Source organism: Anabrus simplex, chromosome 1, assembly GCF_040414725.1.
Source record: "Anabrus simplex isolate iqAnaSimp1 chromosome 1, ASM4041472v1, whole genome shotgun sequence".
NCBI classification, from domain to species: Eukaryota; Metazoa; Arthropoda; class Insecta; order Orthoptera; family Tettigoniidae; genus Anabrus; species Anabrus simplex.
The window spans coordinates 1,317,205,910-1,317,225,008 of NC_090265.1; the positions used below are offsets into that span (position 1 = coordinate 1,317,205,910).

At 40.1% G+C, this 19,099-nt stretch overlaps 1 protein-coding gene across 12 annotated transcripts in view; it reads left to right on the forward strand.

Annotated features, from left to right (window-relative positions):
- Positions 1-19,099, forward strand: part of Syp (Syncrip) — a 212,600-nt gene that overhangs the window by 183,593 nt on the left and 9,908 nt on the right. The gene's annotated exons all lie outside the window — the stretch shown is intronic.

Below are 19,099 nucleotides of genomic sequence, written 5' to 3' on the forward strand. Positions count from 1 at the left end.
AACATTAAATATTCTCCCAACAGTAGTTTTATGGATTCCGAAGTTAAGGCCTAGTTCCTTGTCAGATTTGTCGGTCATTAGCTTCATAACTGTCAAGAAGAAACTCAGTCTGGATTCAAGAGGGAATATCTGTAAATTGTATATTTTCTCCCAGAACAGCAAACACCAAATTACAATTTTAGACGTCTACAAACCCTGTATAAAGCAATATGGCATTAGAATTACGCATTGTTTGCTCTACAACCAAATAACCTGTAGTATTTGTTTGAGTGCTGATGTCTTTGAAAATGGGAGTCACAAATGTTACATTCACTTCTTCGGGTATAATTAATTATTTCTTCCCGTACTTCAAAGAATGTGATTTCTGCAGATTCCGATATTGTAGGCTTATCGTGGTAATCCGGAAATTTTTTGGTGTATGGCCTCTTCCTTATTTTTGTTGTGTTCATGGTCGACGGAAAAAGCGATGGAACAGCGTCCGGTTTTAATCTTGCTCTCTCACCTTTAAATACAAACGCGTAAATTCGGTGGTTGTTATCGAAATGCCTACTCAGTTTACAGGTAGAACATAGCAATTATTTCCCTTCGTAAGTCGCACTTACCCAACAAAATTTTCGTGAAGTCACCGGGTTGAAAATAATGGGAACACACTATAATATTTTCGGTCTGATTCTTCTCACCGAAATGTTTCCTTCTAATAACCATTTCTCTATTTTGTGGAAACTGATGAAACGAAAATGGGTTTCTCTGACTTTTGCAAAGAGGAATACTGCAATAGCTCGGCATAGTCACGAAAATAACAATTTAAACAACTTAAATTCGTGGATATTTAGCGGCATGAGTACACAGGAGACAAATGAAGAGCGCATTGCGCTTACCCAGTACAACAGCAGTGCGCTCTATCGGTTCTAGTTCTATACATCCCTATTGATATTTTCCGACTCATTGGGCACTCCTAGGAAACAGAATCGTAATTGGGCATAGTTTTTGCCCTGCGAGTCTCCACTATTCGACCCTCTCCCCGCCGAAGAAAGCCGAAGAGTGCTCACCGATCACGGCTGTCTGCGGTTTGGTCATTCCAGGTCTGGAACTTTGGGCTGTTAGATAGGCAACGTAGTCCTGTTCGTTAAGTGAGAAAATGTGTGGTGTTTCATTTGAACGAGTATTTCGTAATATGAAAGCATCACTTTTAATCGTGCCATTCCTATTGACGTCATTGTATGTTCGTTTCAGTTGGAAAAACCAGTAAAGACAGTCTTTCTGAGGATGTAAAAGGGCATTATAATGAAAACATCCCAACCTCATTGTGACTGATGGTGTGAAATTGGGTCTACCATTACAGTGAAAATTCTCTCAGTCTTCATACGAGAAAAGATGTTTGGTGACCTCCCGTCGCGTCTACGGTAACGTTAGGAGCTATGCAACTTAATACAATCTTGCTCACGTGTACACTACCTAACCTAGAATTCTGTATACAATGTAGAATTCCGTAGCGAAGCACGGGTACATCAGCTAGTATATATATATTGAAACAGGAACGCCCGTACTTCAGTTTATTGGAGAGCATGAGAAACGACAAGGCGTGTACGGCCCATGCTAAGAGAGTAAGAGAGAGAGAGGGGTAGTGAAAAAAAAAATGTTTATGATTAAGTGGATCCTTCAGTTTATTCAATAAATATGCAAAGAATTGTGTCACCTTTTACAGCTGAATCGTGGAGTTGTCCTTGAAGGCGTGGAGGGAACGTCGTCCTGCGGCGGCTGCGTCGTCTTGCGGTCGGCGTCGGCGTTGTCTTCCGTCGTTGGTGTTTTCTCTGTATTAGTGTTGATGACTCGAACCTGAGGCAGGAACGGGGAAATGTGGAGCTTCCACATCGGACGTCATGGGACTCTGGTGTGACACCTCTCTAAGGCGAAGTACGCCGAAATAGTTCCCACAGTCAATGACGTTGAACGCACTTTAGCAGCAAGGATAAAGTCAGAGTCACAGTTCCACGAGAACAAGATGGAAGGAATTATCGTATTTAGAATAATAAACAAACGAAAACAATCTAGGACCTTCCGAGGTGCAGTGATTAAGCACTTCACAAAGAAAATTAAATTCACCGGGTACAGTCTCTGCACTGTACACCATGAGCACAATATTCACACACTTGTTGAAATAAACGACAGTCCAAGTTCTGTTACGTCGTAATTTTTAGAAGATCATCACTGGCACTTAAGATCATACGTGATTCTGAACAGGTTATGATAGGAATTGGCATGGTCCCTCGGAAAGAAATCACGATACTGTATTCCACAAGTTAATACTGTCTTTAAGAGGGAATTTTGGCACAGTTTATTACGAACACAGTTCATTGGATAGACACAGTCTTTAAATGAAATGAAGGTCGGCACAGTTATTACGAACACAGTTCAATGGATAGACCAAAACCAAACCAAACCCCATGGCACTACAGCCCTTGAAGGGCCTTGGCCTACCAAGCGACTGCTGCTCAGCCCGAAGGCCTGCAGATTACGAGGTGTCGTGTGGTCAGCACGACGAATCCTCTCGGCCGTTATTCTTGGCTTTCTAGACCGGGGCCGCCATCTCACCGTCAGATAGCTCCTCAATTCTAATCACGTAGGCTGAGTGGACCTCGAACCAGCCCTCAGGTCCAGGTAAAAATCCCTGACCTGGCCGGGAATCGAACCCGGGGCCTCCGGGTAAGAGGCAGGCACGCTACCCCTACACCACGGGGCCGGCTTCAATGGATAGACACAGTCTTTAAATGAAATGCAGGCTGGCACAGTCTATGCTAGAAACACTATCGCTGTTTTCACACAGTCTTTAAATGAAATCAAGGTTGGCTAGAAACACTATCGCTGTTTTCACACAGTCTTTAAATGAAATCGAGGTTGGCACAGTTTATGCTAGGAACACAGTCTTTAAATGAAATCAAGGTTGGCTAGAAACACTATCGCTGCTTTTACACAGTCTTTAAATGAAATCGAGGCTGGCACAGTTTATGCGAGAAACACAGTCTTTAAATGAAATCAAGGCTGGCACAGTCTATGCTAGAAACAGTCTTTAAATGAAATCAAGGCTGGCACAGTTTATGCTAGAAACACAGTCTTTAAATGAAGTGAAGCCCACGGAGAAAGCTTCTAACACTTAACGATTCTGAACTCAAGTATACAGCCGGACCGAGTGACGAATTATATCGCGACGTGCTTACTTGCACACACACACTGAACTCACGGCTCACTGCCGACTCCCCTCACTCTCTGCCTACGGCACACTGCAGCTGCACACTGCACACTCTCTGCTTTACCCCAGGCTGGCGACTCGCTTATATTGCCGAAGGTTGGTGGGCGTGGCTGCGCATGTGGGCCCCAAGAAAATTTTATATCTTGGCCATCTTTACACCGATTGACACGAAATTTCGGCTAGCAGCGTTCATTATTCCTGCCTGCAAGGTGACGTTATTGAAATATTGATATTATATTTTGTTCATGCAGCAATGCTATGGAACACGAAAGAACCTTCTGCGTGACGTCGCTTGTCCTTGGCCGGTGTTCTAGAACATCGCGAGCTTGCTTGCAGTTCCCACTATGCCTGTGCGCTCGGCGCAAGTTTTAAATGCTTACGGCCGGGTGTTAGCGAGCTCCTCTTAATAAAAGAATGAAAAGTGAATGCTCGTAGGGCGTTCCCGTTTCAATATATATATATATACACACACTGTTTCCATAAGCGTACACACAGTATATGAACAACACAAAATAACTGTTGAAGATACTCTCTGCTACATTCAAGTATCTTTTCCGATTTTAACACGCTTCAATTTGTCCAGCGTAGGTACAGTTTTTCTTTCATTACGTATTTTTAAAGTTCGCTTATTTTCCAACGTATCACATCTTTTGTGAAGTCGTCTGTTTCGATCCTTTTCTTGTGGACTGTTTTCTTGCCATCAGATATAGAAAAATGCAAACGACCCTTGGCCATAGACGTCTTCCCTTCCGCTAAGATACGTTTCACCAGTGACTTTGAAACCCCTGTTGCTTCTTTTGTTGAAGCCACTACATTATAATTCAGTTTATGAACTGTTTTCTGTTCTCGTAAGTGAGCAACTATGTTATACTATTTCTCTGGCTTGTCCCCTTACAGGCCATCCAGATTTGCTACCAGACTTCGAAGTAGCAGCCATAACTACTGTACATTCAAAGACACACTCACTAGAATAACATGCTACACAACACTATATACCTGAAAGACTGTGCTGCCGTCAATTATTTCGCTGCTGAGCGGCTTTAGATGTGTGTGTGTGTGTGTGTTGGCATACCATTTGCGCAACTGCCGATACTTCTAATTCTGTTTTTTACAGTCAAGAATTTAGTTTATTCACCTGGTAAACGTGCTCCGTAATGAGTAATGACCCTTGAATGTTACTAGGTAGCACTGTTCAACACTATATACATTAAAACATTTACCAATAAAGTACACGCTACACGCGAAGGAATTATAGGACTACAATTACTACAAGTAAATAAAGAAATGTGAATAAAACTGACAAAACAACAAGAGCGCTAAAACGGATATAGAAGTGACATTGAAACTCTTGTGTAACCGCGCTTCACAGTGTGCACAGTACGGTGGCCAGACAGCATGTGACCCCCTCCACTACTCCCTATGATGTTAGACATCCACTCGGAGAGAATGCGTGGGGAAGTGAGCTTTGCGCAAGTTTTTTTGTTAGTTGCAGGGTAATACCTGGCGCTAGCCCCCACCACAGTCAGAGGTTTGTGGAAGATTTCCCTTTGTCGCAACTGCTTACATGTCGAATAGCTCTCTTTCTGAACCTTTCTTCTATCTCTTCTAATTGCGGACACGAGTCAGTTAGGCCTAGATCACATTTATGGCTTACTCAAAGCTCTTTTCCCGACTTTGAGGACGGTATTTTTAAAAGTAAGAATATTTATTGAAATGCAAAGGTATTGTTTTCAAATATTAAGTGAAATTTAATTTGGAAATTAATTGCAAAGGGCGCCCATAAAAGGGCACCTCGGGCGCCGCGTTTGGACAGGGCTGCTTTAATCTGATTGACAAATTCATGCAGACAGTACCGTTCCTATAAATCCACAACTCACTGAAACAGAATAAATAGGAATCCAAAATACTAACGTAATACAGAACAGCAAAATTATAAGCATGTTTGTAGAAGAATACTTATTAACCACAGAGGAATTCGAAGGGAACAAACGTTATAGATAGAAAAATTCGAACATAACAGGCAACCACTCATTAACCAGGTTTCATTTATGATAGATGAACTTGTCTAATCCACCTGGCGATGGGATCACTCACCAACATAGATACCGGAACAAGAATTGCAAGGTAGTACAAGACCCTTGTTATCTAGTGGCAAGTTTAGATGAAAACTTGTTGTTAGCCTAACTAATGGGGTAGCATTTGATGAAGACCTGATCGCCTACTTACAACTTAGCTGGCTTTCTACCTTTATTGTGTCAGCCTAACTTTCTCATCTGATACAGCCAACTTATTCCTAGCTCCATCCCAAATTTTTTGAACCTCATTAGATTGTGATGGATCAGGTAGAAGATCGTCATTATGAAGCACGTTGGACATCTGAGAAAAAGGGGTTTAACAAAAGATGAGTGACATAGGAGTTTTACCGTGCGATTCATGAGAAGCAGAATTAAAGACATAAGATAACCAGTGTAAACAAGAATTCCACTTAGTTTGGTTGTTGTGATGATATGCAATTTGAGTGGACTTCAAATTCCTGTTTATCCTTTCAGCATAAGTTGGATTGGGGTAATATGGAGTAATAGTAACATTCAAAATGCACTGGTGTTATGTCAGAGTAGGAACTTGGGGGTACCAAATGATGCAAAAATAGAGTTCAAGCAGTTGATAGTGGTACGAGAATTAGTTGATCTGGTGGGGAAATCCAACAGAACGAGAGATTGCATCAATACGTACAAAAATGAGTGTTCTCAAGAGAAGACCGAGGGAGGCGACCCACATAGTCGATAAATAACACCTCCATGGTATGGGATGCTTGAGAAGACAGCGAACCAACCTTCGAATTCCCACAAGGTTCCAGTTTTTGACAATGTCTTGATACATTCTCTTCCAGGTGAAGAATTGCCTAATCTTTTGTCGAGTTTTGAGGACACCCAAATGAGCACCAAGAGGAAAACCGCAATAATATTTAAGGATCATAGGTATAAGGACTTTTGGAGCAACAATTTTAAGATTACGGTCATTATAGGCTTTACAACAAAGGACCCCTTTGGATAACTAGTAAGGTGTGACTAGAATTCCAGAATTAATTTTGTCTACAATTTCCTTCACCTCTGGATCTTGTTTCTGATGATCACTAAGCTCATGGTACAACAGGGGGAAGATCAGAAAGAATGGCACCAACAGTACTAGACCCTTCAAGGTTCTCAACATCATTATCTCCATTGAACATCCTACTCAAGACTGTCAGCAATGATGTTCTCTGATCCCCTAATGTGCTTGACTAAGATATTCAGAGAGCCCACTAGTTAGTCTTCCAGTTCTTTTAGGACAAATCAACACCCATGACAGAGCCTGATTCTCAGTCTCAAGATCAAAGTTTACATGTTCAATGTACGGACAGAATTTTTCTAAGGCGAACAGCACAGCGAGGCTCCCCCAGTTCATACGCAGAATATTTGTTCTCTAAACTCGTCAAAATTCTGGGCACATAAGTGTAGTGTTAGCTACTGAATGCATGATTCGAAGCAGTGAATCGATTCACAGGAACAGCAAGCTCACGGCACACGATTCAGCTTACTCCCAGTGGACAGTGCTGGGTGGCGCACTCGCTGGACGTTGACGGGGAGCCGAGCTTCCGCTGCACCGAGACAGTAAATCGTGGCACATCGAAGGAATCTTCAACGAGCGCAGCTCAGTGAGACACAAGATACACGCGGCTCCTTATTGGCTCACTGGACACTGGCGGGCGGCGGAGAACCAAGCTACCGCTGCACCGAGACATTCAGTGAGCTCTGGCACACCGCAAGAATCATGAACGAGCACGGCTCAGTGAGACACAAGATACACACGGCTCCTTTTCGGCACACTGGACAGTGGACACTGGCGGAGAACCGGGCTTTCTCTGAAGCTATACATACAGAGTCATGGTACGCTGAAAGAATCGTACGCTAAATGGACTCCCGAGCTCAGCTTATTTGAAAATAATACCCACTTGCATTTACTGTTCTCTTCTTACAGGGAGGTTTAAATAATAGATGGATTTATTTTCAGTGTTAAAAAGGTAGTCAAAACATAATTCTAAAGTAGCTAGTAAGTAGGTAGGCTATTAGGTTATACTATTTATTAGTTTAATGAATCTCAGTATTATAACTTAGTTGACATTTGACTATTAATTAAACTCGACTCTAGCCTGCCCTATGACTGAGTCATGCTCATGACTAAAAAGTATCTGTTTTATATTGGGAAGAACGGCTCAGTATTGTCTCAGTTCGTATGTCACATTATTGCGCAAGACTGTAGTAGAGGTAACATGATCAATAATTTTCTTTAGTTCAATCATGTGGAGAGAAGAAAGGCGGCATAGGGGAGACCTAACGGGATGGTGGTCAGATAATTCAATCTGGTATTCCAGAACATTAGTCAAGCGTAATTTGTTAGTATACACTTCAGGAAATTGTTTACACAGAACATGTACTTGTTCAGCTTCGCCTAAAGACAGATGATTAAGGTCTAAATTATCAATGTCAGAGATTTCCTCAGATGGCTAGGTTACCAACACATGTTGCATCATAATCATGCAGGGGAAAATCAACTACATTACATTTACGATTAGGGCAAAGCTTAAAGAAAATATTTCTACATTGAAGGTCTAAGACTAATCCAACACCAGGCAAGAAATTGGTACCTAGGATCATGTCATTTCACTCTTACAGATTCTAGTATTTCCATCTCATTTCCGTTAGCAGCAATATGCTTAACCCGATGGGTGCTACGCCCACTTATAGATTGGTTGACGCGGCCGGTCCAGCTGTGCTCTCCCCGTCTATAGACTGTGCACGAAAACTTCAATTTTTTTGAGTTTCCTGGTTCACTCTGGAGTGCCGATTCGATCTCTGGCATGTTCTGCCATCTGTTGGGCATTATTTAGAACTAATGATCATGGCTTACAGCTTCGGAAAGTAACTTACAGAGCCTTTCTGTAGACATCAGCGGAGTTCATCTATGATGTAAACAAACCTGGTGGAACAACGAAGTAGTTGCTCTCGCAGCGATGTTATTTCGGATCAAAGAATCTTTCCCTTATTAACCACAGTGGAAAGTGATGAAGATGATGATTTTAATGAATTGTTCAATGATTTTGAAAGTGAGAGTGATACAGTGTGTTCTGAAAATGTTGTAAGTGAGAAAGAAAAAGAGCCTCCTCCTAAACGAAAGAAGAAAAACACGGTGAGTTCGAAAGCTATTTCCTCACTGTTTTCATGGTGGATAGATGACATTTTTCCACCAGATTTTTCAAGTAACTGTAACACACTCTGGGAACCAAGTAGTGTTTGATGACAACCCAAAAATCATTGATTTTTTTCTAAAACTTGTGCCAGTGGAATGGTGCAGTTGGTTGAACGAATCTGTATTGCAAACAACAAGTGGAAAACATAAGCTCTTGCCACATTCCAAGTTTAGAAAGGATTTTAAAATTTCAGGTTATGTACATAATATTGAACATAAGTGTACGATTTTCCATTTACATATAGATTTATTAAGAACCAACATTTATAAATATTTTAAGCCAATCACTCCACTGATAAGTTATAAATTGAGGCTTCTACCATTTTTTTACGTAGGAAAAAATGCTCAGAACTGAGGTACCAAACAGTCAACTGGTAACTCAGCACTTAACAGGTTAATTTGAACATGTTGCAAGGGAGGCATTTTACAAGCACACTTTGTACCATCTTGAATCAATTCAAGTTACAACACTCCCTGAATCAATCAGAGCTACTAATGTTTCATTCTTCACCTTTGTGTTAACAAAAGTACTCTTGGGTACGATATGAGCAGATATCTTTTTACACTTTTGCAGACATGTTACTTCTTTAAAATCATCATCAAAAAGTTTAGATTCAATAGGTTTACACGTTTTACTTTTAGTCAATAGTCATCGGGCACGTTTATGAGAAGTTGGGCAGTCCTTTTTGAGGTGTAGCCTAGACCCGCACGAATAGCAACTAAAACTAGCGTTTCACTTACCGAAGAACATGCATCGTTACGATGATCCCTGGACCCGCAATTAAAACACTTCTTAATACAGTATTACCCCGCATTTACGTTCCCGGCTTTTACGCTTTCCCGTCTTTTACAACATGTTTTGTTGGTCCCTTGAGATTTCCTTTATTCACAATGTATTAAAATCCTCAAATTTATGTTTGCGACATTTTATGCTTCCCGCCATTTGCGCCACAACAAGCCATTCGAGAGGAAAAAAATTTCGAGGTAAAATGGCGTCGCAACTAACCTAAAATACTTTGAGTAACCCTGGCATGAAGTCAAATAAATAATAAAATTTAATTATTCCACCTATTCAATACATAAAAGGAGATGTTAATAAAGAATTAAATCTGTAAATAAAACTACTGTAGAATCTCGATAATTCAAAGTCGGTTAATTCAAAATCCCGCCTGATTCGAAGAAGCTCTCGTTCCTGGAAACATGAGATTTAGTTTTGCATGTTATTTCAATTGTTTAATTCGAAATACAGATAATTCGTAATTCGAAGTACAATGTCGGCCCCATTACCGATGTAGCCTGCGTAGGTTTACAAACATCCCCACAGGGGAAGAAATGAAGGAAAAAGCGCACGGGCCTGGGCCTGTTTCAAGCTAACATTCCTTTTAGCAAATAACCACATTTCTTTTCAATACAAATCCCCTTAGTGGGTTTTCCTTTTAGCGTGTTAACACGTACAATATAGTTTAAATCCCAAGGCAGCCTCAGGCATTCATACTGGGCATTGAGCCAGAACATTAAAAACAAAATTCAACCATTCAAACTGCCCTCCGTTCAAAAGCGCTCGGTACATACAATAGCAGAGAATCTATTATCCTTAACCAATGGCGATGGAGGTGGCAGCTAATTTTCAAGGTGCCTGCCTGTATACAATAACATTAAAAGGCACTGGGCTACACTCATGTCGTAGGACTGAATATTTCAGAATCTCAATAGTGAGATCCTACCTTCATTCTTCCCCGCGCTTGTACCTCAGTTTTATCTAGTAGAAGAGCTTACCTCCACACCGTGGACAAGACAGGGCTCAAAACCCAAACGGACTAGTCGCCGCAACTCAAGGCACCGAGTACATCTGCCGCTGCTGGCTATCAGGCAAGTCCAGTCCCTCACCTCCGTCCGTAGCTCGACAAGCGATCGGCGCACGGGGGGAGGGGAGGAAGACCAGCCCAATTGGCTGGAAAAGCGGGGAGGCATGTTGCCATAGTAGCGCGGCGGCAGGACGAAGGGAGAAATTAAACGTCGAAAGAAGGTGCTAGTTAGTGACACATTTATAAATCATAACCCGTAAAAGGCCGTACACAGCTAATAATAATAAATAAGGGGAATTGCGTAAAATACATGGCACAACCGAAATTCAGAGTTTTAAATCGAAACTGCCTTTACATTTAAAAACAATAGTATGCTAGAGTAATTTCAACTCGAAATTTATCCGTTCCGCGTCATAATAGAACGCGCATTCTGGAACGTGGAGGGGTAGCTTTCCGCACTCACTTCGGTGGGTCTACATTGTACTTCGTGATTGCTAAGTTGGATGAACAAGAACAAAAAACATAATAAATAACAAATATGGAGTAAATGTGACGAATCAGCGTCAATATCTGTTGCACGAGTAATGGGTTTGACTCCTTTAGGCGTTCTTGTACTTCTAAATGTGTTCTTACGTAGGGTTAGCTGCCTATAGGCGTCTGGCTTTCTTAATCACTTCTGCCATCTACTATCATAATTTAAAACTAATTCCATTCATATTAGATGTGATTATTGCTGTCTTATTAATTTTTATCCGGTCTCTTGTTGCTTCATGCGGTCTGTGCCAAATTCTTCTTAAAGAATGTATTTGTGTATATGTACATTGAAATTACTAAATTTGCGAGTTGTTGTTACGATACAGTTGTTCTGCGAACTCCATTGTCCATGTTCTGATAACGTTTTGTAAATAGGTCTGTATATGGTGGTAAACTGTTCCGTGAGATGTGAACATGGCTTGGTTAGGAAAGACGTTGAATTATCTGAGAACCTGCGGACCTGAAGTGGGAATCACTCAAGAAAATGTTGTGTTGTGTGCCTGTCATACCAGAGGCAACGGGAAACTGTCTACTGCTGTGAGGAATGTGACATGGCACTTTGTACTTGCCCGTGCTTACGTATTTACCACACTATGTGCAATTTCTGAATAACCTATGAACCAGAAAGTGTGTAGAAACTATTGATGCATATCTGAAAATTTGAAAAATGTCATAATAATGAAAGGAACACTTTTTATATTCACTTTTGTATGAACACACTGTGTATTTATGTATATATTTACGGGTTTACAAGAAAAACTGTAATAACGTAATGCTATTGAATTTCTACTATATCACTAATAATTTAAATAAATCAAGTAAAATGTATTTTTCTGTTGAGTATTTACATCTGCCGCACACTACTGTACCCATTCCAAAAGTGCATGTTGCGCTGCATAATTACCCACTGGCTGGTTGACTTTACGAAACTATTCCCCAGTTAAGGGGTTAATACAGTACACTAATTAACTTACATGGTCCTTTATTGAGGTAAGTACAGTAAATTGATTGAGATTGAAATACCCTATAAATTAATAATACGCATTTGTGTAATGTTTACCTGCTTTTCCAGAGCTTTTATATATATTCCTGTACAAGTTGTTTTCCCACGATTTACACTTCCCCTCTTTTACACCAGTATTCCTTGGTCCCTTGAAAAGTGTATAAGAGGGGTAATACTTCAACATTCTTGGGTAATTGAGAGGGACCAGAGGGAACCGGACACATTGAATTAGTAGGAGGAGGAGGATGATGGATGGGTCTCGACTCGTCCCCATGTTTCACATCTTCAGCGAAGGAGCAAGCCGCTTCTAACTCCACAGAATTAGTAGGGCACTTAGTTAATGAAAGGTGTGACCAATAGGAGGGTGATATCCCTTTCAATATCCGAGCAACCCTTTTTCCTTGGGTACAGAAATTCTAAAGACCTTGCGGAAAAACCTGAGATCAGGAATGTAACTAAGAAGGTTTTCATGGAGAAATTGGGTCCTGAAACAATGTTTGGGAATCAAACCCTGAAAAGCTAGGGAAGGGATTAATTTAGAAAGGACTAATTCATGGAAATCATTTATCTTCAGGTTCCGCGAGATAGCTTCCGAAATTTCTCTTTTTAAAATGCCTTTGCAGTGTGGGAACAATGCCCGTTAAATGCCTAGATCATCAATGGAGTATACACTTCCTGATTCAGTCATTTCTACTAAAATATATTAGGAATGTAATACATTCTTCTATTGAGTTTACGGAGAAATTCCTGACTCCGTGAAACATTTCTCTTACGGAGTTATGGGAAGGGGTAGCACTTAACCGAGACAAGACTTTCTAAAGCAGGTGGCTTTGATTACCGGGAGGGGACACTACATGGTTCGGGTTACCATCAGACAAGTTCTCTATTTCTCTACTGGCTGTCATTAAATCCAAAGTGGCCGAGATATTAGAGGAGAGAGTTAAAAGTTGGGTACTTTGAATAATAAACTTAGCTTCTGGTTTAATCGACAAAGGATTCTGTTGCCATTCACAATGCACCCTGTACTTAATGAACTTTCTTTTCAACTACACCGAAATTATGCCTAAACATTATGACACCCAATCATATTTCCTTCCACGCCAGCCAAATTCACTGTTGCTTATGGAGCCATATTCACGAACCTGGGACTTCAGCCAGACAGTTTTCAGTATGAATACTCTAATGGAGCCTCATTTTTTCAATCTCAAAAAACTTCGGAATATTTTTCCTAGCATTCCAAATAATTATGAACTGAGGTCAAACCACTGCTGCATATTACTGTGTAGTTGCCTTGTCAATACTGTGATCATCAACCAACGGCAGAAATTGTTAAGCAGATTGTTGCCAAACTTCTGTATCCTTTCTCCCCAGACTCCTTCCATGTAAATATCTTATAAGCTTTGTAATTTCTTAAATTTTCTAATAGAGTAGCGTCAGTGATTCATGTCAGACCACCACTACCGGACACTTTTAAAAGCCGTGTGGTTTTACGCATTGGTGCAGACTACTTTTACTTTAGACTTCCCCCATGTAAATGTGTTAATAGTCTTTTTTAACTCCATATTATTAATGAACATATTTCCTACGGATCACTGTTGCTGGACACTGTTAAATACCCTGTGGTCTTACCTATCGATGCCAGTCACTTACCTTTCGCTTAGACTGCCCCCATGTATATATGTTAAGTTAACCTTTGTAAGACATACCCTAACATTTTGACGCTGTTATCATTCACAACTGGTAATTTACAGCCAGCGGCTGATATGTTGGTATCTATATTATCACTGAACATTGTTTTTCTCGTTAACTACCCCTACTGTAATACAGTAGAGTCTCGCTCAACCGACCTTCGCTTATCCGACACTCCGTGTTATTCGACACTGGTAGTCTTAATTTGAACTTTAGGTGAATGCAATTCTGGGACACGGAGTGTGGAGGGTACGACTGTGGGACAAGCACTAGCAGTCATGCGGTAGGATTGTTCAATGTAGTATTGGTTGGGTGCGGATGTTATAGTTTTCATATCCTCTGTGAGTATGGCGAGTAAACTTAAGAAAGTGATTGTTTTTGTGGAAGACAAGTAGAGTGGGTTAAAGAGACTGGACAAAGGGGAAACTCTCCAAAAAGTGGCTTCAGATTATGGTGTTGGACGTGTTACAGTGGGAGACTGGAAACAACGAGGGAATAAATTGAAAAGTGGTGCTATATCAGAGCAACAAGTGATGCACTGAAAATTAGAAAAAAACAATGAAAAATGTGAGTATGAAAAAGTAAGTGAAGCACTATTTCTTTGGTTCACTAGAAACCAGGAAAAGGGCTTGTCAATATCTGGCCCCATTCTGCAAGAAATGGCAGTGTATATCCAGAAGGAGTTTAATAAAGGGACCCTAATTTTACTGCCAGTGCTGGGTGGCTTGATCGGTGGAAAAAACGGTACGCATTGGGCAGCTTAATATCTGTGGAGAAAAACTGTCTGATAAATCCGATGAGCTTATGAAATTTAAAAGACAGTTTCAAGAAATAATTCTTGCTGAAGGATTGTCCGGTGATCAGATTTTTAATTGTGATGAGACTGGGCTGAATTTCAAGATGCTGACATCAAAACTCTTGCAGCCCAAGCCAAGACGTCTGCACCTGGCTACAGGTGTAGTAAGAAAAGAGTACTGCATCTACTGTACAATTGAATTAATAAGCCAATAAATAGAGTCCCGTAAAACATAGTACGTTATACAGTACAGCCTTCCTGTTTGTTTCAGTTCATTTTCAAAGTTATTCCGTATTATCCGACATTTTCGGTGATCCGACGTACTCCAGGTCCCGTTTAGGTCGGATAATCGAGACTCTACTGTATGTCAATATTATTTTGTAGTAATTACAATTTAATTACAAATCAGGTACCTGATTTATGCCTTGAGGTAGTACTGTGACAGATGATGCCTTCAGTGAAAGACGGAACATGTCTCATAGGGAAATAAAGATAAATTCTTAATTGTTCAAAAAAAATTAATGTATTGAATAAGTGATATTATTAACTAATTAGCATCCTACAAAAAGATCCTGAAAACACCCTGAGTAGTGGTATACCCTAGCATTCAGTCTATTGATCTGTGCTTTAGTAGGAGTTTGTTCTATAAACTCCTTGCTAACTACTTGAATTTCGCTTAAAGAAGAATTAATTACATGGAAAGACTCACCAATATTGTTACTTTTTAAATGTACGAGATTAATGGTCATCTGGAGACAGTAGGGATGCACACGTGGCGGCAGTACCGACAGGTTCAACACCTCTAACGGTTAATTCATAAGCACTTCTTTTCACAAGATATTAAACAATCCTTTACCCCCTTTTTTCTTTTAACTCTTTAACAACTTGATACCGTGCAGGGAACAGATCTAAACGAGGGATGCAACTAACCTTCATGTATCTACGAGCAGGCGCTACTAACAACAACAACAACAACAACCCGCTCTGATACCACTTACTGTGCTGCTTTGGTACCGGAATGAGCCAGCACAAGTTAAAAAAACACCCTAATAAACAAATTCCCCTCCCCCCCCCCCCAAAACACATTAAAATGAAAACAGAGGAGAGATTTACCTTAAGTAGGACAGGGTGTGGCTAACCGTAGATCCCTGTACTGTACGATTTTTTCAAGAGTGGACCAAATGAAAGCACCTTTTAAGGAAAAGTAACCAATTTTAATTCTAAAATAAAGATTAAATAGAAATAACAAAATGTAAGAGTTGTCTTCATACGAGTTATGGAGAAAATAACTAGAATATAAATTAACTGGTAAGGAATTTAAAGTTATTTCAAACTCAGTCGACCGACGCAAAAGGAAAAGAAGTCCTAAAACCATTACAACTACAGCAGCTTAGAATGATGTAATTAATACATAGATAACTTCAGGGTTTTCCTTATGCAAATAGAATTACACACTCAAATGATAAGATATCTTCTTTTAACTTTTAGTTACATTTCTTTAGTATCGACTACCTTCCATGGAGGTTCCGCAAGCATTTCATAATCGTCACTCACATGATGGATTTTAAGAACAGTTATATTAATACATGCAAAAGGAAAGAAAAAATTAACATGAATGAGGTAAGAAAATGCATAAATATAACTTGAAGGGGAAAATCAACTGTGAAAATACACCACCAAGATCTAAATCTAGTACAGAAAACTGACCCATGCCAGTAGTTCAACAAAACAATAATCAACACCATCACAATAGCAACGACCAAACGACAAGATGGAACATCCAATCCCAACAGAAACAATCCCAACAGAAATCGTAACAATAAGAAGCTCCCTCGAGATTAGCAAAAAAGAAACCGTTAGATCCCATAACTCAAAATTACAGGTTAAAATAAAAGGGGAACAGAAATCCAATGTTCGAAAAAGAATCTAACCAAAATTTTAAAACACTTGCAAAAACTCACATGGTTGTTAAACCGCCTTTAACAATGTTTTTCCGTCAATTAGGTCATACATAATAGGGGAAGGATGCCTGCAGGTTAATATGTCACTAATTCAATTACATAGGCTGTAAACGGTTTAACGTAACAAAATAAGGCAAGACCTTGTAGGGGATTTTAATTCAAAACAATGAAAAACACAATTGCATATTAAATGTGAGAAGAGGAGGAACTTATAAATGTTCAGAGTAGGGACGTAGTTTTTAGAAGTTGCACCAAACACACGGAAGACCGCGGGAATAAGGAATTTGCTTAAGAACATTATTCACTGTCTGCAATGAAAAATCCAAGCTCAAAATACGTGTGACTTCAGGTTCTGAAAATGCATGTAGTAATATGTTCAGTTAATCAATACTCATCTGCATTTAGAGCAGTCCCCCACGTGGCAGGTTCCCTATCTGCTGTTTTCCTAACTTTTTCTTTAATGATTTCAAAATTGGAAATTTATTTCAACATCTCCCTTTGCAAGTTATCCCAATCCCTAACGCCCCTTCCTATAAATGAATATTTGCCCCAATTTGTCCTCTTGAATTCCAACTTCATCTTCATATTGTGATCTTTCCTACTTTTAAACACACCCTTCAAAGTTATTCGTCTACTAATGTCATTCCACGCCATCTCTCCGTTGACAGTTCGAAACATACCAGTTAGTCGAGCAGCTTGTCTCACGTGTTAGAAGATACCCACCATAAGCGTGGATTTTTAGAATATTATTCAAAAGCTATTCACACGAAACCATAATGAAGGTTACGAGGACGACTAAAGAAAAGCCTCTGAGGGTGACAAGAGCCTCAAATTAGTATATTTATCCAGGATCTCTCATTCATCCTAGCTAAAGCCAGGGCATGACGTCTCACATCACCAGCTTCTACCTTCGTGCCTGAACAGAGAATGATGCAGACTTAAGCTCGCACACAGTTGTTGTTATTATTTATAAGTTTCATATTCCGTATTGATTGGATTCAATGTAATAGACAAGAAAAATGTTCCACCGATCAATACATTTATTGTGGATGAACTACTACACTAGTACCGGTTTCGACCTATCTTGGCCATCATCAGCTAGCATGTAGTAATATGTACTCATGTCCATGCTCAATCAATAGGTTTTAGTTTATTCTAACCATCACTACTTTTAATCAGAGCTATTTTAACGCAACATACTGCAATATATTTTACTTCCATTTTTTATCAGACATCCGGATGCTCTTAAGTAACTTCTTTGTAATTTATCCCATGACTGTAAATTTGTGTGCTAGCTGATGATGGCCAAGATAGGTCGAAACCGGTACTAGTGTAGTAGTTCATCCACAATAAATGTATTGATCGGTGGAACATTTTTCTTGTCTATTACACAGTTGTTGTTACCCGGAGGCAACAAGCCGCACGCTCATTGGCCGGCGCCAACATGGTTAGATCCGCTACCAGAGAGGGCAGCACAAAGCAAGAACGAACTAGCGCTTCTCGCGCAGAGTTGAACTGCTGCTCAGATGAAGGCTGTGGGAAGCAGAAGCTTAGCGCTCGAAGGCAAACTGAATATTAGAATTTAAAATGTGACAGCAAGTTGCAGAGAAGATAATAGAAGCCAAGTGGGAAATTAATTTCCGGTAACACAAATTTCCACAACATGGTGCGACATCCAAAAATGTTACTGAAGGAGGCCCAAAAATGTTACAGATAGACCACAGATTTTATCATGAGTACACAAGAATCTTGTTTATCCAGCCCTCATTTATCCGGATCGAAAAGAATAAAAATTTATATTTACTTGTACACTATTTCTTTCCCGCGGTAGACTCTTCTTGAATGTGTCTGTCAAAGATAGTTCAGGACCGGAATTGGAAGTAATTCGGCCACGGTCTATCAAAGGTACCGTCCCGGCATTCACTTGGAATTGAGAATGGGAAATGGTGGAAAACCGTTCCTAGGACGGCCAAGGTGGGTTTCAAACCCACGCTCTTCTGTATGCAACGCACTACTTTCTTCAGCGCGCAGAGCTACGCTGTTAGTAAACATTGTTTAGTCACTTCATCAATCACTCTTCTTAATGTCAGTCCTGCTGAGATGGATGGAGTCTATGGCACTTATCTGCTACTGCAGACATTGTTATCTCGGGTTCACATCATTGCCCAATAATGACCCGTTGTGTGTTTGCTTAAGGCGATGAGAGAGGAAAGGAATGAGTAATCATTCCAGTAGTCTGTGAGAGAGCGCATCAGTAGCTGAAGGTTAACACCCTGAACAGTTACAGTATTTTCCTGTGGAGTATTGTATTGTTTGAGTGAGCGTGAATTGGCTTGAAAACGGAAGGAAATGATTGTTTTCACGGGCAAATAGTCAGAAGCACTAAACAAGCTGGACAAAGGAGAACTTTAGAAAAATATTGCTGTAGACTATGGCGTAGGGACTTAAACTGTGTCTGATTGGAAGAAAAACCGAAAGGAAATTGAAAACTTCTGCTTTAAAATGATTTCAAAATATAGTTTAGGGAATCGTGCCACAGTGAAGAAAGCTAGAAATTAATATCTAGATAACACATTATTCATGTGGTTTAGTGAAAAAAATAAAAGAACATAGTTCCAATTTCAGGGCCGATTTTACAAGAATAGTCGCTTGGTTTAAACAGCAAGCTAGCAAATGAATATCCTGACTTCACAGCTAGTCAGCGTTGGTTGGAAAGGTGGAAAGCTCGTTATAGCATACGCCAGCTTTCATTGAGTGGTGAAAATTTTTCAGGTGATT